The following is a 24,755-nucleotide window of genomic DNA, read 5'->3' on the forward strand; positions in this document are numbered from 1 at the left end:
TTTTTTAACAGTAAATGTCTGAGCCCATAAATGATAAGAGTTTCCTCCGAATGACCAGAGTCTGGTCTCAAAAGTGACACAAAGTAGGCAGCTACTGCTCAAACTCTATAATAAGGTTGCTGCCATTCCTACTATCCTATATTTTCTCTTTAAATATAATTCCATGTGGATATTAAGGAATATGGCTACCAAAGCATAGTAAGGTAGGATATTTGGGGATGGAAAGAAACTGTTTTCTCTGCTCATGAGATTAACATTTATAACACTGAGAGCCCAAATCTTTAAATATGCCTTGCCATATTTATAATTGAATATCTTACTTTTTTACTTACCTTGTCTTTCTTCTTGTGTTTCACAAACAAAATTAACTAATTTACCTCTATTATATTCGTAGTGTTGGGTCCAAAGTTTAGACTTTCAAGCTCCCTATTTGTACTCTGAGCAAAATTGCAGGCATCTTTGTTCCGAGTGTGCAATAGTATAAAGAATGCAGGGTGATCAGATCGAACCCAAACAGCATGATAAAAAATGTTTATGAATTTGGGAAGGAGATTTACAATATTACTCATAAAAGTACTATAGTAATATTAAGACAGACATTGTAACAATCAGATCCCTTTAGGCTGTTGAAACCACTTTCTAACACAGATGGTAACAGCATTTGTGAATATTAAGAAAAGTATCTGTCAATTTTATTCATGCCACCAATATTTAAGGACTAGGATGTGTGAGGTCTGTGCTAACAAGTTCTAAAGTGTTGCAATCAATTTTATCAAATCAAAATTTAAGTGGTAATTTGTATTTATAAACTTAAATATTTAAAATAAAGTTTAAATTTGTAAAACAAATTTTACCTATTTGAAATTATTAAAATATTTTATTTTTCTTGTAATTATGAAAATATGTGTTGTATAATTTGTGTGAATCTACTATTATTAGATTTATTTTGAAATGTCATAAGTTATATCATATTCTGTGCTATGTACATTTTTCTTGATGTTCACTACCCAAAATATTCCATCTGGTAGGTTAAAACTATTTTAAGAAAAGCTTTGTCAAATGCTGTTGTCAAGAATGTGACAGAAATGGAGATAGTAGAAATAAATCAGCTTACCAAGAGGGAGATATAAAAATGACACAGAAATCAGTAAGTGTTTCCAACTATAGAAACACAGAGGTAAAAAAAAAAAAAAAAAAGAGAGAGAGAAAGAATATTCTGAGTAGGGAATAAAATATAATATCCAAGAATCCAAGAAAAACTCAGGGAAAACTATTTTCAATTGCTTTATAAAAGCATTTGCTTTTTCCTGATTTCAAACTAAAATCATACAAGAAACATATTCACATAGTTTCCAGCTCTAGAAATGACTTGACATTGTACATACAGCACTTAGACTAGATGAATATATGTAAGTGGGGGTGAGGCTGCTCAAGAATGAAAGTACTTGGATATAATTTTTCAAGAAATGAGAAATATCTGTCAAAAAATGTAAAGGCAATGGCTTAAATCTTTGTATAATGTTTTCATTTAGAAGCTAGATCTTTGTTAAGCAAAATTTGAGAGCCGCAGTTTTGAACCGTTTGCCAAGAAACCACTAATTATTTATTGCAGTTCATATTCTGACAAAAAAAAAAAAAAATTACGTCAGAGAACAGATAGTTTATTGCTCACAGAGAATATTAGCCTTAGTTCCCAGAGTCCTAGTCCTCATGGGATGTGAGAATCTCATGTGCAATGGGAGTGCAATACAAGAGATCAATGCCGAAATTATGAGACTCAGAAATGATAATGGATTGTATGGCATGACTGCTCCTCCTCTTTGAGGTCTGAGGAAAGATGAAGAGGGTAGAGAGAGGGAGAGAGAGAGAGAAACAAGAAATGGTGTTTGTTCTGTAATATAAACAAATGTCTGAGGTTGGGAAGAAGACAGTGAAGAGAAGATCTTTAGCTTCGCCATCCTAGAGTGTAAGCAAATATGACTCTTGGAAGATATGTCTCTAAAATACTTTAGAGGAATTCACTATTACTAACTTTCAAGGCACATTTGCTTCTTATCTTTCAATCTTTGCTCGTAAAGTCTGGACTGTCTGGAAAAATGTGAAAATATCTATGGATAACTGTCTCCCAAAACATCCTTAGATCAAATCCAAGATGTGAAATTCCTTAGTTATTCACCATTTCAATTGAAACCTAAATCACTCTCGTTTAAGACTTTCTTTCAAAGATAACCTTTGCTAATAGATGCACTAATAGCCTATGCTAATATTGCAGTTCAAAAGTACATAATAGTTTATTAGATTTATCCTATCAGTAGCAAAAAGAAGATATTTCAGAGAGACTGTGAACTATACCTCTATTTAAATAGATTTCTACTCTCTGTGTCTACATCACTCTACCTAAGATTTTATTTTTTACCTAAATTTTCTTCCCATTAAAGCTTTAACAATACAGTGTAAGAACCCTTCATTTAAAAATGCAAATCCTCTAATTTTGATTTAAAGGAATAGTAAATAAAATATAATAAATTAATAGATAAATTATTTAATAAACAATACATGTTTATTAAATAAATAAAACAATTCAACATTTCAGTTATTCAATTATTTTATGCTTATTTTTGAAACTATAACAAATGTAATATGAAATTATAATATCAAATTACTTACATATATTCCTTTTCTTAATTTAGAACTGGCATAGCCATACGGTAATGTTTCTTCAAACTAAAAACTATTTATATTACTTTTTTTGGCTTTATTTTTAATATACTAAAATCTGAGATCAATACTCCTTACAGTACTTTATTATGTTATTTAAGCAAAACAAGGTTAACAGTGACTGTTTTTCTTCTGCAATTGGTTTGAATAAATTCCCATATATATTCTTTCTTCATTCTTCCATGGGATACTCCATACACATACGGACATATTCTGTCTCCATAGCTTAAAACGAAATTAAAACAAACAAACAAACAAACAAAAAAAAACCCAGAACTTTTTACCACTACTCCTTATTCTCTATCATTTTAATTCATAAACTTAGTGAATTTTTTTTCACTTCTCATTCACTTTTCATTTTATTGCATGCCCACCAATACATGGAAACATTTGCATCAAGGTTACCAAACACATTTGTGTGTTAAATCTAGTAGGCAATGAAAAGCATGATTTTGAAAATATATCTTCTATGTAAATCAAAAAATACAACTGAATGACTGAATAATTTTTCTTAAAGGTGTCTTCATGAAAGATGGAAGAAAGAACAAAATATTTATACAAATTACAAACTGAATTATGGTTAGTTCAATGTGTTTCTAGAGATTGAGATATATGAACTGGAACTCAGCAAGTTGTTAAAGAAGCAATAAGAATTTGTATTCTCCCCAAAGTAAAACAGACCACTCATTTAATCAATAGGCACCACTGGATTTTTCTGTTTTACTCAAATATTCTTGATTATACTGATGTTTTTTCTTTAGAAACTGGCATTCATACAATTAATCTTTTGAGAGGAAATAACAATAGCAGATTCTACCCATATGAGAACTGCTCTAGCTATTGGGTTGTTTAGCTCAAGCTGAATTAGTCATAAATGACATTCATCTTAATCGAAAAATTGCATTTAGTGATTGTTTCTGGTTCACTTGTTCAGACTGGTTGTTTTTATTTAAAGTTCAAGTAATTACACTATTACTGTGTACAGTTATAGATTATATAGTATTTACATAACAGAATGCATAGAAAATTCACATTCATTATAAATTTCTTCTATACCTCTTGAAATCTTAAATTGTTTTTACTCGGATATGTAGATAGATTATGTTGTCATATTGACATTATATACAGCTGATCCTCATTATTTGCAATACTTGTATTCTATAAGTTCTCCATAAATATTGAATTAGCAAATACTGAATCATTGTTCCTAGGAGAATATAGGTTAGATGCCTGCAAACCTCTGGTCATGACATTTTCATGATTACACTTGCTTTTTGTGTATTTCTGTTTAAAAACACTTTATTTCATATATTTTGTTGATTCAATGACATTGAACTCACAGCCTACAATACAATAACTCATGGCCAAACAAAGCTTATCTAATATACCAATATTCTTTATAAGACACAGCAGTCTTCTTTCACTTACAAACACCAGACAATTCAGCACATATCTGTTTTCTGTCCCTATAGTTTCATGTTTTCCAGAGTATCACATAAATGAAATTGTCTTATAAATGAATTTTAAGTATGCAGCCTTTTGAATATGACTTCTTTTACTTACTATAATAAATTTGTGATTTATCAATATTATAGTCTTTATCATCTGATTATTCTCTTTTTCAGTAGTAACGAAGATATGAATGTACCATAATGTGTTTATAATTCACAAATAGAAAAACATTTAGATTGCATTGGTGATTTTTTTAAAAAAATTCTGAAGATATTACTGTACAAGTTTTTGTGAACATAAATTTTTATTTGTTTTGGTAGATATCTAAGAGTAGAAATTCTGGTCATATTAAGCAAATTTTTATCTTTATAAGAAACTGTCAAACTGCTTTCCTAAATAATAGTATTATTTAGCATTCTTACAAGCAAAATATATGAACTCTAGTTGCTCTGGTATTTGTCAGGCATTGGCATTATTTTATTTTATTTTTTTTTCAGTTTTTCCAAACTAAAAACTATACAGTGGTATTCCAGTGTGATTTAATATGCTTTTCCTCAATGAATACTGAGCATTTTTTCTTGGGTTTTTTTTTTTTTTTTCCCCCGCATCTATATATCTTCTTACAGAGATTTCTAGTCTTCAAATATTTAGAAAGTCTAAGTCTACAACGGTAAGGGAAACTATATCTAATTAATCTCTCATTCTTTAACATCTTTCTTTAGCACTCAGTGGAGGAAAATATATCAGATCCTTTACAACAGGGGTCCCCAAACCCTGGGCCAGTACCATTCTGTGGCCTGTTAGGATCCAGGCCACACAGCAGAAAGTAAACAACTAGCTAACAAGCAAAGCTTCATCTGTATTTACAGCCACTCCCTACTGCTAACATTGCCACCTCAGCTCCACCTCAGATCATCAGGTATTAGATTCTCATAGGAGCACCCAGTCCCTGGTGTCAAAAATGTTGGGGACCACTACAAAGTGTAGAGCAAACCCTTCTTTTTTGCTGCAGTCCTTAGGGAATCTATTCTCTAACATAACCCAGACACAAATCATTTGCAATTTGCTCCCAATTTGATTTGATTTCTTCTCACCTTCTTAACTAGCTCCAGCCCCTCTTCCTTCAGTGCTGTCATAGTTGAGCCAGTTCTTGCAGCCAACCTGTAAATCTTAGAGAACGTTAAATGACATGGTATAATAAATTTAGAATACAGTTTCATGTTTTAAGATAATTTCATCCCTTTCTTCCATATTTTCTATATGAATAATACAAAAAACTTTCATATCTGTTCTTCAAATTTCTTTGATATATTAGAATTGGAGAATTTAATAATACTACTATTTTATAAGGAAAAAAGCACTGCTATTTTAGCAATGAAGTCTTTACTTTGACTTCATTATTTCTCTCATTTTTAAAATCTGGCTTTAGTGGCTTGAAATTAACAGTTAGAAATATATGTCAAATATTTAAAATTAATAATAAATGTATCATTGATTTTACAGCATTTCAAATAGTAAGGATAAACCTATCTCCAGCTACAAGGTATTAATCATACAGCATGTAGAAATTACATAGTACTTTACAAAATAACACAAATCAATACAAAGTCAGAAGTTAGCAGTAGAATAGAGTATATTGAAGTTTCATTAATAGTTTAATGTTATGAGAATAAAGTGCTTAAAAATTCAAGAAAGTAATTATCAATGTAAAATTAACTTAATTTTAAAGTCGTTAATTATTCATGGCATTATAGCTTGCATACATTAAAAATAAATAAAATAAAGACAACTGGAATTAAAGCAACTTTACAATAAATTTTTATGTTGTCAAGGGACTACTGATCAGTGAAGAAATTCACTGTGTAGTTTGCGAAGGGGAAAAATAGAGAAACCGTAATTGCTAGAATGAAGGTGGTAGTCATGGTAATCTGACTAAGCATAAAAATCTATCACTCTTAATAGTGGGAGATGAATGCTTAGATCCATACACAGTTAGATGAAATATATTTTATTATTCATTGATCAGAATAGGGTCTTCAGTTAATTATGTCCAGGTCATATCTGGTATCCCAGAATCACCAAAAGTTCATGATCCTTCATTGGCTTCAGCTTTTCATTTCCATTTATTTATTTATCTATCTATCTATTTATTTATTTATTTATTTATTTTCGGGCAAGGCAATCCTTGGTTGACCTCACAGATTGCAAGGACCTTATCAGCTTACAATCCCTTATTTTTTTTATTTTTTACGTTTGCAGCACCTGGTCTTCCTATGTGGTCTCCCATCCAAGGACCAATCAGGCCCGACCCTGCTTAGCTTCTGAGATTAGATGGGGGCTTCAGTTTTTTAAAGCAAATTGTGATGAAACTCAACAGTCAGTTCTGATATCTGATATGCAAATGATGCTTATATAAAAAACTTTTCCTTTATATATACATGATTTTATTGCTGTCCACTTTTCCATAAATCTTTCTATCATTATCAGCAGCACAACCACTGTGTATTTATCATAGAAAGAATTAGACCGATTAGGTCTAGAAATTTGAAACTGAGAAAAGAAATTTTAAAAGGAGTATAAATAACCTACACAGATTAGAAGTAATTATAGAATATAAATTCCATTTCTAGAAGACAATTATATTTCACTTTGGACTACATAAATTCAAGCATCTCAAAAGATCATAAAAGGTAAATACATCCAATTGAGACTACAATAGTTTGTATTCAGTGGCTGCTCCAGTACTCTTAATTAAGATGGTCTGATAATTGGCATGCTGATGAAAAGAGGGGTTATACTGCATTGATAAGCATTGTGTTCTTGTTTAGATTGTTTATTTAGAAACTGTGAAGATCTGGGGAAAAAAACATGGTGGAGTGAGAGATGTCCTCAGATCTCTCCCCTTGAAAGAATATTAAGCTGAATATCTAAAACCAAACAAAAAACACCCAAAGTGCACACCAGCACATCTGAGCATGGGCTCTGCGTATAAGTGCTACCATAGGTCAGAATCCCGGGTGTCGAGTGGTGGACTGGGGCAAATAAAGAAGCAGCCTGTTGCAGCCACTGGAGCTCTTTGCAGGAGGAGGGGGAGGGATGAAGGTGCGGAAACTTTCCTGATCGGCCCTGCCTGGAAGTGTCGAAACTTTTCTATGCAGCTGGCAGCAGGGCTCAATCATCAGGGCAGAAAGCAGAGAACCAAGACGAGACAGCAGAGAAACAAGTTGATTTTTACCAATCCCAGTTGCAAAACCGAGGTTGAGCACCAGCCCCAAACCCTCAACTCAAAGGGCCCCTCTCCCCATATCCTCTGGGACAGATCACCGCGGAGCCCCAGGGGAATCTGTCAAACACTACCGAAAATATTGCTAACAGTGAGGGACTGTAACTGAGAGTTTGCGAGTGTGATTAAAATCTACAAGAAAATAAAAGACTTTAGGTTTTATATAAAGCAGGGATCCAAGAGGATTAGATACTACCTACTGAAAACCAAAAGGAAAGCGCTTTCTTTGCAGCAGCCTAAGACGGACCTTTATATAATAAAGGTCTTCTTTCTTTCTGGAAAAACTACAGTATGCACTTCCATTAATATCCGGGTGGAGAAATAGTACATTAAATGCCATGAATAACCAAGGTGACCAAGCATCTCAGAAAGAAAGAGAAAAATCTCCAAAAAATGAGCTTACAGGCATAGAAATATGAGACTTAAGTGACAGAGAATTCTGAAAAAAACTCAGTGAGTTCTGAAACAAATCATATTAATAATTTTAGGAATTGAAAAAAACTAGATGAGCAGAGCAAGGAGATTGAAACCCTTAAAAAGAACTGAATAGACCTTCTGGATATAAAAAACACACTGCAAGTGTTGAAAAGTGAAATAGCAAGCTTGGGGAATAAAATCGACCAAATGGAGGAAAGGATCGGTGATATCAAAGACAGAAATCTAGAAATAAATCAGAAGGAAGAAGAGAGAAACTGGAGAATAAAAAAAAGAAAAGAAAAGAAAGAGAAATATAAGAACTAGTTGATGCCATCGGGAGAGAAAACATAAGAATAATGGGCATTCTCGAAGGGAATGAAAAAGAGTAGGGAGTAGAAAACATTTTCAAATGGTTGACGAGAATTTCTCAAATCTAAGGAATGAACTGGAGCTTGGAATTCAAGAAGAGAATAGAACACCCAATTATCTCAACCCAAAAAGGCCTTCACCAAGACACATTGTATTGAAGTTACCAAAAAACAATGATAAAGATAGAATTCTCAGAGCAGCCAGGGAGAAGAAATCGGTAAAGTGAAAGGAACTACCAACTTAGAATAATGTATCCAGCTAAGCTCTCCTTTAGATATGAAGGAGAAATTGAGACCTTTGCAGACATACAAAACTTGAGGGAATTCTCCACTATGAGGCCTGCACTACAGAAAATTCTGAAAGGGATCAGCTCATCTAAAACAAAATAACAACAACAAAAAAGTAAAGTGACTATCATGCAAATAGAAGTAGAGGAGTGAAATCCTTACTAAGAACAAGGCATTATAAGCTTAAATAATAAGAAGAGAATGGCTATAGCAAGATAGTAATGAACATTCAGCATACATAGAAACAAATTGAGATAACAATGACTGAAAAGAGGAGGATTCAAAGATCCAAATTTGCAAAGGGGAAAGAAGATAAGGCACACACAGAAGAAATATATATATATATACAACTATCTTTTTCATATTTATAATGGTAACTGTACACCATAGCGTCAGAACTGAAGTATATAACATAAAACAAGAAGAATCAGAGACAAAACCCACAAAAGCCAACCACAATAAAGAAAACAGAAACACAAGGACAAGGAAGCAATGGAAACACAGAGCTACCAGAAAACAAAAGATAAAATGGCTATACAAAGACCTTATATTTCAATAATCACCCAAAATGTAAATGGACTGAACTCAGTAATAAAAGGCACAGAGTTGCAGAATGGATCAACAAACAAACAAACAAACAAACAAACAAATAAATAAATAAATAGACCCAACCATATGCTGCCTCTAGGAGACACATCTCAGCTCCAAAGACAAATGTAGACTCAAAGTGAAAGAGTGGGAAATGATATTTGAAGCAAATGCCATTCAGAGAAAGGCAGGAGTAGTGGTACTATTGGACGAATAAATTTCAAAATAAAAAAGATAAAGAAAAATTCTGAGGAACACTTCATAATAATAAAGCACCAAGACATAACACTTATTAAAATCTATGCTCCCAAAAAGGGAGCCCTGAAATATGTAAAACAATTACTAACAGAACTAAAAGGAGAAACAGATCAGAATACTATCATAGTAGGAGATCTAAATACTCCACTGTCAAATACGCACACAGAAAATCAATAAGGAAATAACATCTTTAAACAACACATTAGACAAAATGGACATAACTGACATTTATGATCAAAACACTTAACAAAATCGGGATAGAAGGAAAGTACCTTAAAATAATAAAGGCCATCTATGACAAACAGTCAGTCAAGATTATACTTAATGTTGAAAAACTGAAAAACATTCCCTCTAAGATCAAGAACAAGGCAAGGCTGTCCACTATCACCACTGCTATTCAATATAACATTGGAGGTCCTAGCAAGTGTAATCAGGCAAGAGAAAGATATAAAAGTCATCTAAATAGGAAATGAAGAAGTTAAACTGTCACTATTTGCAGATGGCATGACTCTCTACATAGAAAACCTTAAAAACTCCACAAGAACACTACTAGAAACAATAAGCAATTACAGTAAAGTCTCGGTACAAAATCAATGTTCAAAAAACCATAGCATTCCTATAATCTAATAATAAAGTGTCGGAAAAAGAAGTGGAAAATATAATTTCTTTCACAATTGCAACAAAAAGAATAAAATACTTAGGACTAATTTAACAAAACATGTGAAGCACCTATATAATGAAAACTACAAGACCCTATTAAAAGAAATTGAAGAGGATACAAAGAAATGGAAAGATTTTCCATGTTCTTGGATCGGAAAAATCAACATAGTTAAAATGATCATATTACCTGAAGCATTATACAGATTTAATGTAATCCCTATCAAAATCTCATCAGCATTTTTTAAAGAAATAGAACAAAAAAATCAGAATCGTATGAAAGCACAAAAGACCCCGACTTGCCAAAGCCATCCTTAGAAAAGAGAACAAGGCTGGAAGCATCACTCTGCCTAAATTCAAATTATACTACACAGTGACAGTAATCAAAATGGCATGGTCTTGGCAGCAAAACAGACACAGTGACCAGTGGAACAGAATAGAGAATCTAAAAGTAAACCCATATATATACGGGCAAATAATTTTCGGAAAAAAAAAAAAGCTAAACACATACAGTGGAGAAAGGAAAGCCTCTTAATAAATGGTGCTGAAAAAATTGAAAGGCCATCTGCAAAGAAAATGGAATTAGACTGTCTATCATCATACACCAAAATTAACTCAAATTGAATTAAGGACCTGAATATAAAACCTGAAACAATAAAATCAATAGAAGAAAATATAGGAATGAAATTCAAGAACCTTGGAGTTAAAGAGGATTTTATGAATTTGATCTCAAAGGCAAGGGAAGTAAAAGCAAAAATAAATGAATGGGACCACATCAAACTAAAAGGCTTCTGCTCAGCAAAAGAAATCTTCAGCAAGACAAAGAGACAACCATTTCAATGGGAAAATATATTTGCAAGGAACTCATTCGATACGGGCCTAATATTCAAAATATACAAAGAACTCATATGACTCAATAACAACACAAAAACAAACGATACAATCAAAAAATGGGCAAAGGACCTGAACAGACACTTCTCCCTAGAGGACATGTAAATGCCCTACAAACATATGAAAAGGTGCTCAACATTGCTAGCTATTAGGAAAATGCAAATCAAAACTATAATGAGATACTATCTCATACCTGTTAGAATAGCTATAATCAACAGGACAAGTAATAACAAATTTCGGAGAAGATCCAGAGAAAATGGAACCCTCATACACTGCTGGTGGGACTGCAAATTGGTGCAGCCACTATGGATAGCAGTATGGAGTTTCCTCAAAAAACTAAGACTTGATCTACCATATGATCCAGCAATTCCTCTACTGGGTATTTACCCTAAAGACTTGAAAACCCATATCCAAAAAGATATTTTCACACCGATGTTCATAGAAGCATTATTCACAGTGATCAGGACATGGAAGCAACCAAAGTATTCTACATTAGATAATTTGCTAAAGAAACTGTGGCACATATATACAATGAAATATTACTCAACCTAAGAAGAGATGAAATACTGCCATTTGTAACAACATGAATGGACCTCAAGATAATCATGCTAAGCAAAATGAGCCAGACTGAAAAAGTGGAAAATCCCATGATATCACTTATATGTGGGATATAAACCTAAAAGCAACAAATGAACAAGACAAACAGAGACTCAGGAACATGGACAATGGACTAGTGGTTACCAGAAGGTAGAGGGTGGGGGAGGAGGGGAGAGGAAGACAGGTTAAAGGGAATCAAATATAGGGAAATAGAGGGAGAGTGAAGTGGATAAAGGATCAAATATATGGTAGCTGAAGGAAACTAGGCTTTGGGTGGTAATCACACAATAGACTATATATAGCTGTCAAATTATAATGTACACCTGAAAATTATATAATTGTATTAACCAATGTTACCCCAATAAACTTAAATTAAAAAAAAGAAATTGTGAGAATGGCATTTGTGTGTTTTCTGTTAAGCGAAGTCGATGGTAAACATTATCATAATCTCTAAAATCTATCCTATAAACACCAATGGCTAAATTTTAACCATTTAGAATTAAACAAAAAACATAGATAATCTTTTGACATTTTGTATTTTTTTTTTTTTAGATTATATATTGGATTACTTTTTCTTTATCTATTGGCTGAGGGTTTTTTTAAATTTATTAATATATATTTTTATTTTTTAGTTATAGTTGGCATACGATACTATATTAGTTTCAGATGTACAGCATAGTCATCAGATATCTATATAACTTACAGAGTGATCACCCCAATAAAATCAGTGCCCTTCTTACACCACACATAGTTATTACTATATTATTGGCTATATTCCTTATGCTATACTTTCTATCTCCACAATAAAAACTACCAATTTGTACTTCTTAATCCCTCCCCCCTTTTTCATTGATCTTTCCCCAATCACCTCCCATTTGGTAATCTTCAAAATATTCTCCGTATCTATGAGTTTATTTCTGTTTGTTTGTTCTTTTGTTCTTTAGATTCCATATATATGTGCAATCATATGGCATTTGTCTTCCTCTATCTGACTTACTCCGCTCAGCACACTACCATCTAGATTCATCATGAAATATCTTGTTCCATCCCCTTACTTTTAGTCAGTGTGTCTTTTAATCTAAAGTGAGTCTCTTGTAGGCAGCATATGTAAAGATCTTGTTTTCTGATCCATTCAGCCACCCTATCTTTTGATTGGAGCATTCTCTTTCATTTGAAGTACTCATTGATAAATATGTAGTTATTGCCATTCTTTATTTAGACTTTCAATACATATTTTTTTTCTTCTTAAAGAAGTCCCTCCATCATCTCATATAATAGTGGTTTGGTGGTAATGAACTCCTTTAGATTTTCTTGTTTGGGAAGCTCTTTATCTGTCCTTTGATTCTAAATAACTTTGATGGGTAAAGTAATCTTGGTTGTAGGTCCTGGGTTTTCAACACTCTGAATATTTTGTGCCTAGCCTTTCTGGCCTGTAAAATTCCTGTTGAGAAATCAGCTGACAGCCTTATGGGAATTCCCCTGTATGTAACTAATTGCTTTTCTCTCGCTGCTTTTAAGAATCTCTCTTTGAATTTAATCTTTGGCATTTTAATTATGATGTGTCTTGGTGTGGGCCTCTTTGGGTTCATCTTGTATGGGACTCTCTGAACTTCCTGGGTTTATAATTATATTTTCTTCACCAAGTTAGGCAAGTTTTCCCTCATTATTTCCTCAAATATATTTTCAATTTTTTGCTCTCTATCCTCTCCTTCTGGTAACCCTCTGATGAGAATGTTTTTACATTTGACATTTTCCAAGAGGCTTTTTAAACTATCTTAATTTTTTTGGATTTTTTTCCTTGTTGCTTTTCTGATTGCATGTCCTGCTACCCCATCTTCTATGTTGCTGACTCGATCCTTCGTTTCATCCACTATTTATTCCCTCTAATGTACTCTTCATCTCAGATATTGTGTTCTTCATATGTGACTGGCACTTTTTTATGTTTTTCATCTCCATTTTTATGTTTTTTAATCTCTTTGTCAAAGTTCTCACTGAGTTCTCCTACTCCTCTCCCAAGTTCCTTGAGCATCCTTATAACCAGTGTTTTGAACTCTGCTTCTGATATATTGTTTGCTTCCATTTTAGCGAATTCTTTTTCTGGAGCTTTGTTCTATCCTTTCATGTGGGACATGCTTCTTTGTCTCCCCATTTTGGCTCCCTCTTTGTGTTTGTTTCTATGTATTAAGTAGGGTTCCTAAGTATCCTGGTCTTAGCAAAGTGGCTTTATGTTGTAGGTGTGCTCTGGGGCTCAGGGGCACAAACCTGGGAAGAGTACAAGTTCAGCCACAGCCTATGCACCTCTGGGTCGCCTGGTAAAAGTTAACAAGCAATCCATATATGGCTGTCACCTGTGCTGGGCTTATAGGTGCCTCGAGGAGCCAAGTCAGAAACAGGTCGGCTGCCACTGGTATGAGGCTTGGGACTGCTCATCAAGAGGTATGTGGCACAATGAGGCCAGATGCCGCCTCTCTGGGTTTTGTGAGCCTTTGATAGATTTTATGAAAGTTTGCAGCAGAAGCCAAAACAGACCATTTGTATAGAATAAATCACTGGAGAGCAGCGTGGGTGGTCCCACAAGTTGGGAGAGATAGAGTCTCAGGGAACCTCTTAGGCAGAATGACTTGTGTTATCCAGGTTGGTGGCGCCTGTATCTGCAGCCTGAGAGTGGGGAGAGCTCAACAAAGAAACAATGGGTTCTGCCTGGACATCTGTCTGGGAGCAAGCCCTTTCCATGAAGCCCAACAGCTCAGCACCTCCCTGTATGTCTCTGGTGTCCCTCAAGCAGCTGCCCCAGTGCTAGAGCTCAGAGTGAGTGAGTCTGTCACTGAATACAGCTGAGTGTGGGCCTCATAAGAGTAAGGTATCCACTTCCCACAGCCCTCCATCTCACTGTTTTTCACAGCTAGAGGTTGTGGGGACTTCTTTTCCTGGCACTGGAATTCTGGGCTGAGGAACCCAGTGTGCAGCTAGAACCCCTCACTCCTCAGGTTGGGGAGGTGGCTCTTCAGGCAAGATGGCACTCCAGATTATTAATCACCACTCATGGTTGTGGGACCAGAGTGTTTCTTGTCTCCTCCCCTCCTACTGTTTTGAGGTGACCTGTTATTTGAGGTGACCTAGTTGTAGGGCTATTGTTCAGCCAGACCTCTGATGACTCTGCATTCTGGTTGCTCTGTAGTTTTGTTATAATTTTGGTGTGATTGCTAGAGGAGGTGTGTACAGCCTCTACCTTCTATACCATCTGGAATCTCTTTCTTGGATTACTTTTAAATCAGTTACTTTTACTACCCAGAAAAATGGAAAGAGAAGAAAGTTGACTATGTGAATATTTAAATTGTATGTTTTACACTGGGGGAGGATGCTAATGAGAATTTTTATAGTGATTATTGACAGGCAGCATATGACAAATGCTTAAGGAATTAATCTGGTTAATGTCTTTATGTTCCTTGAGAATAAAATCTCTTAATTAATAGATTCCTTGGTCTCTACCAAGATATTATCAGGATAAGTCTCTTGCCACAACCTCTTTTGGACATGTGAATGTTTTAGACACATTTATTTCACAATAATGAGTTTTTATACTTGTTAATTATTTGGGCTGCAGTCACTCAGGTACAGGAAACCAGTACTAATTAGTGTGGTGCATCATGTACTACACCAAAAAGAATCACTCTAATTATTTTTAATGTCTAAATATTCCCTTTACATCTGGAATAATAAGCAGCCTCGGATAAATTGCAAAGGGTTTATCACATAAATATCACCACAAAAAATGTTTTACTTTTTGTATTTTGTTTTACAATAACCATAGTTTATTTTGGTTGTTTTAAAAATGTAATTTTTTTGTAAGTCAACTTGGTTTAGAAATAATGTTGTACAATAAAATGTACGCTTAAAAAAAAATGTCCTTTGGCTCTTTGCAAAACAAATATAAATCCTATTAGGAGCAATACCACCAAAACTCATGCCCTCCAACAGGAAAGAAAAAAGCTAAGTAAAGATTTTGCATAGAGAATTAGCAATTATTCATGGCAATATGCCGTTGTAAGAAAGATCAGGACAAAGCAATCACAATACTAGCAGTGTCAGATATAAGGAAGCCAACTAAAAAAGGGAAATAAAATAAACATGATAAAATTTATCAAAGACACTAAAGAAGATATTGGGCCTTTAAGAAAGAATAAGACAAAATCACAATGTTGAAATCCATAGTATTGTCACAGTGAAGCCTCTTCAAGTTGAGACTAAGTCTTTTTGACATTATAACCCACATAAAATGTTAATAAAGCATTGAATATACTTTTTCACACTAATATGCTCTATCCTGGACATCTCTTACATCTCTTAGCCAGGCACTACTCACTAGGTTAGAATATCTCTAGCTCATATAATTTAATTATTCATTAAAGTAAATACTTCCAATTAGTTTCATTTTATTTTGTATGCTCATAATACCCATATTAGCTGTGGAAACCAACTTTTCTGTGAGTAGTTTCTGTCTATTCATTATTTTCTGATGGATTTAAGCTGTGAGACAAAAAAATTATATTTTACCGAGTCACTTATTGGGTCATTTATTGACATATATTTCTTGAGTACATACTATGCGGTAGGCTCTCTTCCAGGATATGCGAGTACAATCAAGTCTAGTATGCCTGTTTCAAAATGTGTGTATGTTTGAATATAGTCATTACATTAGGGAAAAATTTGAGCATAAAGTCAACTTTGCTTTTGCTTAAGCATGGTTTCCCTAGGAAGATACATTTAGTGAATACAGAAAACTACACCCAGCTGAACTGAATTTCATAGGCACACACAACACATACATACACACACATACATGCACACATGTATACACATGCATTCACATACACTCACACACATATACACAGCTGAAATATCTAACAGTTACCTCAGTTCACCAACTCTGTTATGAACCACACCCAATCACATCCCGTGTGATAGTTTGCCATTCAATTCAGATAAATTTCCTTCCATTATTTCAAAATAATACCAGCTGCAACACTGCTAAAAGCCACCTTCACAGTGGTAAATTTCAGTTCTCTTGAAAATAAAGTGCCATAATTATTATAGTGTTTGTATATGTCTTTACTGTTTAACATGTATTTTAAACCATGTTATCATTTTGTAAATGTGTCACTGGCAAATTGTTTGGAGTTTGTACTCTTACCACCATTTTTTCCACAAATTGTGGTTTTCACTGTGCAATTTTGCATAATATGATGATATTTAAGAACACATATGTTGTGTTATAGCAGAACTAACTGCCATTAGTGAGCAAAAAAGAATAAATTAAGTATTTTCTTATGAGTTTATTTTCTAATAAGAGGAAGAAGTAAAATAAACATGACACAACAGTGAGAAATTCTTTAAAAGAAAACAAGAAAAGGAGATAAGAGGTCTTAAAATTGAGGTAATTTTTAAAATAAGACAAGCAAACAACTCACTGAGAAGGTGATTATTACACAAATATTTGTAGGAGATAATATTTTATGAAAATATAATTTTTAAAAGTAAAACATGGCTCAGTAAGATGGGCTTGTCGAAGAGCATTTTGCAGAACTTGAAACTTATGAATGATTTAGTAGAGGATATTAGAAAAAAAACTTGATACACTTGATATAAAACTAGTTAATGTCTTCTTAACTATAAGCCATGACCCATAGGGCTTTATTTTTCCTACTGGAGAGGTTTTATATGCATCTTTTATGGTCAAAGATCTGTAAGTCAATATGCAACTTCGCTAAACCTTTATTAATTCATAGATAATGAACAATAAATATTGAATCAAAGCACATTCCTTTAAATAATCCATGGGAAGGCCTGTTAAATAATGCTTCCAAATGGCATTAAAAGAACATAACATCCACCTTTCAAATTTGTTGCCTTATTTCTAAATATAATTTTTCTTAAGATTGTCAGGATATTTTTAGAAAGAGCTTTTGGGTCAGAGGAATTCACTGGAACAAAAGCCCTCAAGGATAAGTTTTCCTAGACAGTTCTGTACAAGTAAGTCACTGTGGTTGGAAGGGAGTATGTGAGGGGAATGAGACTCTGTAGTGCTCTGTCGGCCATAAATAGAATTTTGACTTTTAGATAGAATAAAATGGGGAGCTATGAAAGAATCTCATTACAGTAAAGACATCTGACATTTAACTGAAAAGGATTGCTGTATTGTGAATGCATACAGAGGGTTCAGTTAGGTGCAGAAATATCAATTGTGTGGCTATTAAAATAATTCATGCTTAGATCAGTGTGGTGTTCATGAAAGTGGTGTGAAGTCATCAGAATCTAGATGCAGATTTGATAGGAGAGAAGCAGGATTTACTAAAGAATTACATTTGAAGTGTGAGAGGATGTTTGAACTCAAAACAACTAGAAGATGTAAAGTTGTCATTAACTGAGAAGATTTTGTTTGGAGCAAGTTTAGAGAGTGAGATCAGAAGTTTAGTTTTAGATCTAAGTCTGTGTTATATCTTGTCTCAACTTCTTAGCCCAAAGTTTGAATGTTTAATTTAGAGCAAAGAGACAAAATCACCTCTGCAAAAAAAGAAACAAAACAAAAACAAAACAAAAACAAAACATTTTTTTTATTTTGAGGTCATGGGTGCAAAATCTTCAGATTTATTTTAGCCATTTTTTTAAAAAATGGAGATAGATTAACTCCTTATAAACAAAAATATTTCAATTACTGTAATAAAATAGTAAAAATAGTTACGAAGAAAGGCAAACCAAAAATTTGAAAAGACATTCAATATCTTCTTAGAATGAATTTAAATATGTAATGTTGGTAAATTATAAATTCTGAGGATACTAGTCCAGATGTAAGTTAAAGTTTTGGTTTGAAATCCAGTCTCTAGTAAGCAAAGTCATTAGGCTGACTGAACATTTGACCCAATCTACTTGTGTTTCAGTTTATTTGATGAAGGATTAAATAAACTTAAATAATTAATTTTCTCAAGGTTTCACATACAATGGCACCTAACTATTATTGTCTATATAGCTTTTCGTATTTATTTAAGTCATAGAATTCATTTCAATTGTTTCAAAATATAAGATATTCAACTGTGGATAGATGTACTATGCCACTATAACACCATATAAAAATAATCTTTAAAATTGTGAAAAATAAACAGCCGATTATTATCATTATTAGCATTATTTCTAAATTCAAATTCTAAAATCCTCTTTTATTTAATTTTTTTACTTGCTAAGATATAATAGTCCAACAATGATTCAATTTTTTAAAAATTATCTATTATAAAATTAAACTGAGGAAGAAGAAAATAATCGTGTTTAATCATATTATACGTGCCTTTGATTTTTGTTAAAAGACATATTTATGTGTTTCATTATTAAATAAAATACAATTAGGTATATATTTATTTTATATATGGATTTAAAAATTAAATCTATACGTATATAATTGTCAATATTTTTCTTATATGACTAATGATCTAGATTCTAGAAGCATAAGTTAAATGTTCTCATAATAAAAAATAAATTGTATTAAGTGAAAAATATATTAAGCTATTCTGTGTATTCTTTAAAACATTCTATTTTAGCTATTTTAGTGGATATGGGACAGAGAACTCAAAACTATAAACGAATCATATTTCAAAATATTTTAAGAGCCTCTGGGATTCAGGGGAAAAGAACTGTTTTTTTGTCAATCACGAAATAATTAAAGAGTAGGGTCTTTGTGTATGTGTGTGTGTGTGTGTGTGTGTGTGTAGTTGTTTTCTTTTTCTTTTCTCTTTTTTTTAAGAATATGTTCAAATTCTGACCATAATGTAAGATTTATTTTTTGTTTTGTTTTTGGTCCAAATCTCCCCGAGTTTACTGTTTTATGTATATTAATGGCTTTTTAATGTTAGTTAAACTTTACAGATATAGTTCTTCTCTGGGATTTTTTTGTTGCCATTCTTTCTATTTGTTCTTGCTTCCTTTAGTTATTTATTTACTTTTTAGGAAGGTAGTTTTAATTGCAAACCACAGTTGTGAAGAAGAAAACAAATCATTATGTGTAGGAAGTGAGATAAACTGATTAGATTAAACCATTCTTAGAATTGGAGGTAGGGTTAATCCTTCACAAATCACATGGCTAATAATAATAGAGGGATGGTTTTTAAAAGAAGTATTCTGTGGTAATCTGATAGAAAGAATGGATGTAGAAAATTCAACACCAGATAGCAAGAGTTTCTTGTGAAAATGAAGTGTCAACACAATGTGAGTTGCCTGAACCAAATTAAATGCCCGAACCAAACAATTTGGATGCCCCAAAATGTTATTTCTACATACCCATTTGGAGTAATCAGTAATATTTTTATGATGTATGATGAATCACAATATATCTTAATATAGATACAAACATTTGAAAAATGAAATGACTAGCTCTTTTATATATTTTTTAAACATGCTATTCTTGTGCAATACACTTATTCTCACTTTCATGAAATTCGCTATGCTCTTTTGCATGATAGACAAAGATATATAGTAAAAGTTAGATCTTTCTTGTTCCAGTTTTAACTCATCATAAGCACATTTTGGTATTCCTTTAATTGCTGTCAGTATTATAAGTTCATGTTGTATTTTTGCCACTTTAAAGACTTTTAGGATCTCAAGTCAAGATGATGAAGAAGGTAAATGCTGTGATCTCTTCTTCTCAAGACCACATCAAAATTACAACTGAACTACAGAATAACCATCATTGAGAATCACCTGAAGTCTAGCTGAATAGAAGTTCTATAACTAAGGACATACAGAAGAAGCCGCATCGAGACTAATAAGAGGGGTGGAAATATGAAACCAATTGGTCCCACATTCACTTGTAGTGGTTAAAAATTGAGAGGGATATTTCTGCTATAGAGTTCCTCTTTGAGAAGGGAGGGCACCCAACCCCATACCAGTTTCCCCAAAATAGGTTTCCAGTGCTAGGAAGAGATGTCTCCACAACATCTGGCTGTGAAAATCAGCAGAGTTTGTGGCTAAGAGAAATAGAAGGCTGCTAGCGTCCCAGGCACTCCATGCATGAATTGACCTGCATATGAACTCACTAAATCTGATCTCCAACACTGAAGCAGAAGCTTGAAATGTGCCAGGGACAAATGAAGAGGAACTGAATTGTCTGGCTTTGGTGCAAGGGCTGGAGGGGCAGCTATTTCTCAGAGAAAAGTGCTGGCAAAGGGCGTTGTTCCTTTGTTGAGCCCTCTCTCACATAGCATGCAGACTTAGGTGGACACCATATCTGAGTCTTCATCAAACGAGCTAATACCTTTTTGCCCTATCCTGGTGATTTCCTGAGACCTCGCATCAACAAAATTACAGGCTTACCCAAGTCACTTTTAATAGTTTTTCCTCACAAACAGCTTGTCTTGACTCCTGCTGTAGACATTCTTAAAATCTCTCAAAGGTTTACAAACCCCAAACAAGCAGACTCTGACCTCAGCATGCTCCATACCCCTTGCTAAGCAGCCCAAGCCTAGCATTGGTGGCAGCTGACCTTGGTTTAAGGCTTGGACCTCCCAGACACCTCTAAGCTTAGTATGGATGACAGCCCTCTGTGAATTGCTTTCTGACTCATGCCATGTGGCCCCAGAAAGGGCACAGGCTGGGCTGAACATGGTCTGTGTGGGGGGAGGGCGGTGGGGAGCTCCTGGGAGGTCCCAAAACTGAAATGCCTGGTAGCCAGCTACAGAATAAGCCAGAGCACCACCCAGCTACCTCCTCAGAACATACACTTAAAGAGCAGACTGGGCAGGCACTAGAGCCGTGCTAAAGCAAATCCTACTCCACAGGGTTAGTCTCTGTATAGTAGCTCCTCCACTGTAGTCACTGCCAGTTCTCCCAGCCAATCAGTCCAAAGGTCAATCCCTCCCACTGACATGCAAACAGCAATCAAGGCTCAACGACAACAGGAGGGCACACACAGCACACACAAGTAATACACCTGTAGTACCTGGCTCAGGTGACCAGGAAGACTGTGCCACTTAGCCCCATAGGACACTGACTACATAAGGCCACTCTACTAAGACTAGGAGACATAGCAGCTCTACCTAATACATAGAACAAAACACAAGGAGGCAGCCAAAAAAGGGAGACAAAGAAACATATCCCAAATAAAAGAACAGAAGAAAACTTCAGAAGAATTAAACAAAATAAAGACAAGCAATCTACCAGATACAGAATTGAAAACATCGATTATAAGGATGTTCAATGATCTCAGTGAGAACTTGAACAGAGATAGAGAACATAAAAATGGATATAGAAAACATTTTTTAAAAGTCAGAAATGAAAAAAAAAATACAATAACTGGAATAAAGACTACATTAGAGGTACCCAAAAGTAGAGTAGATGAAGCAGAGAATCTAATCAGCAATTTGGAAGATAAGGTAACAGAAAATACCCAATCAAAGCAACCAAGAGAAAAAAAAAAATCCAAAATAATAAGATTAGTTTAAGGGTCCTCTGAGACAACATTTGTGTCATAGGAGTACCAGAAGAAGAGAGAGAGAGTAAGAGATTAAGAAACTTTTTGAAGAAATAATGATAAAAAATTCCCTAATCCAGTGAAGGAAATAGACATACAACCTCAGGAAGCTCATTGAGTCCCAAACAAGATGAACCCAAAGAGGCCCACAATTATAATTAAAATGCTAAACATTAAAGAAAAAGACAGAATCTTAAAAGCAACAAGAGAAAAGCATTTAATTACCTACAAAAGAACACCCATTGTCAGCTGATTTTTATTTTATTTTTTTATTTTATTTTATTTTATTTTATTTTATTTTATTTTATTTTATTTTATTTTATTTTATTTTATTTTATTTTATTTTATTTTATTATTTTTATTTTTTAGGTGAGGCAACCCTTGGTTGACCTCACAGATTGCAAGGATCTTGTCAGCTTACAATCCCTTATTTTTTATTTTGTACGCCTACAGCACCTGGTATTCCTAGGTGGTCTCCATCCAAGTACTAAACAGGCTCGACCCTGCTTAGCTTCCAAGATCAGACAGGATCGAGTTTGTTCAGGGTGGCATGGCCAGAGACAAAGACAAAGAAAGAATCCTAAAAGCAACAAGAGGAAAGCATTTAATTATCTACAAGGGAACACCCATTGTCAGCTGATTTTGTAACAGAAATTTTGCAGGCCAGAAGGAATCGGCATCAAATATGCAAAGTGGTGAAAAATGTGAACCTATAACCAAGATTACTCTACCCAGCAAAGCTATCCTTTAGAATTAAAGAAAGATTAATAGCTTTCCAGACAGAAAAAAAAAAGCTTACAAAGTTTATCACAACTAAACCAGTATTAAAAGAAATGTTAGAGACTTATTTAAGTAGAAGAAAAAAATTTAAAAATATGAACAACAAAATGGTAATATTATGTATCTATCAACAATTACTTTAAATGTAAATGAAATAAATGTTCTAATCAAGAGACATAGAGTGGCTGAATGGATAAGAAAATGATACCTTACATATATTGCCTATAAGAGACTCACTTCAAATTGAACAATACACACAGACTGAAAATAAAGGAATGGGAAAAGGTATTTTGTGAAAATGGAAACAAAGAAATAATTTTTAGAAAAATAACTGAGGTAGTAATACTTATACAAGACAAAATTGACTTTAAAACAAAGGCTGTAACAGGAGACAAAGAAGGACCCAATAATTCCACTTCTGGGTATTTATCCAAAGAAACCCAAAACACTTCTTCAAAGAACATGTGCATCCATATGTTCATTGCAGCAGTATTTACAATAGCTAAGTTATGGAGACAATCTGGATGTCCATCGATGGAAGAGTAGACAAAGAAGTGGTACATATATGCAATACTACCCAGTCATATAAAAGAATGAAATATTGTCATCTGCAACAATGTGGATGGACATAGAGGGTATTGTGTTGAGTAGAATACATCAGACAGAGAAAGACATATACTATATGATTTCACTTATATGTGGAATATAAAGAACAATGTAAATTAAAAAAGAACACATAGATACAGAGAACATTTTGATGATTGACAGGAAGAGGTTTGGGGGAATGGGTGATATAGAGGAAGGGATTAAAAAGTACAAATTAGTAGTTAGAAAATACTCATAGGGATGTAAGATATAACATAAGAAATATAGTCAATAATATTGTCATAACAATGTATGGTGTCAGATGGGTACTAGATTTATCAGGGTGTTCACTTTGTAAGTTATATAAATGTTTAATCATTATGTTGTATACTTGACACTAATGTAATACTGTGTTAGCTATAATTGAAAAATAATATATTATGTATATATACATATATACATATATATAATAGACTTTTAGGTTTTAACTATATTAGATTATGGTCATGAAAGTGCTTAGTAGGCTGTTTTGGCACTATTTATGTGGATCTTATTAAAGCAAATAAGGAACCATTCTGTGCTTAAAATTATGTTTATTTCAGTTCTAAAATCACGCTTTTCTATGAAAATGGACTCCACTAATATTATATCTCTTTTATATTTTTCTTTATTAATCTGCATGTATTTCAGTTCTGACTGATTATTTTTATCACTAGGAAATCAAAATCAAGATAAATATATAGATATTATCTATATAATATTTATGTCAGGATGACATAGAAATCAAATCTATAGTAAATAAACATTTGTTTAAAAGTAAAAGTTTTTGATAATTAAAGTGTAAATTAAACAAGCTACTAAAATTCTTAACGTTATAATGAGTATTTAGGCATATCTCTACTAAATTAAATTTAATGCATTCATGAAAATGTTAGTAATATCTTTTGCAGTGTCAGGACTACAACGCTGACCAACGAATAGTAGTAATTAGTCAGTGAAGCAATACCAGAACTCCTGTTATGGCCATTTCAGTTTCTTAACTACTTTCATTGCAAGTTTAATTGCCCACATAAAGCTAAGTGCTTTGAAATAATCTTCTCAGAACATTATCAAATAGTTTTATAAAATAATCAATTATAACATAGCAATTTTATGGAATGGTAGAAATACTTTCACATTAATATCAATTTTAGTATTTTTTTAAAACAAGAAAATCATGTTTCTATTTACCATTGCAGAGACAAAAGCAACAAAGCCAAGTTTTGTTTGTTGTGGGGACTTAAAAATCAATTGTGTTTATGTGAACATGCAATTCATTTTGAAGCAGCAGTGCAATGTATAAACTATAAGCTCATGAACTTCT

At 33.4% G+C, this 24,755-nt stretch overlaps 1 pseudogene; it reads right to left on the bottom strand.

Annotated features, from left to right (window-relative positions):
• Positions 1–22,471: 22,471 nt before the first annotated feature.
• On the bottom strand, positions 22,472–22,589 carry LOC120613893 (uncharacterized; annotated as a pseudogene).
• Between the last annotated feature and the right edge of the window lie 2,166 nt (positions 22,590–24,755).

Source organism: Pteropus medius, unplaced genomic scaffold, assembly GCF_902729225.1.
Source record: "Pteropus medius unplaced genomic scaffold, Ma_sr-lr_union100, whole genome shotgun sequence".
NCBI lineage: Eukaryota > Metazoa > Chordata > Mammalia > Chiroptera > Pteropodidae > Pteropus > Pteropus medius.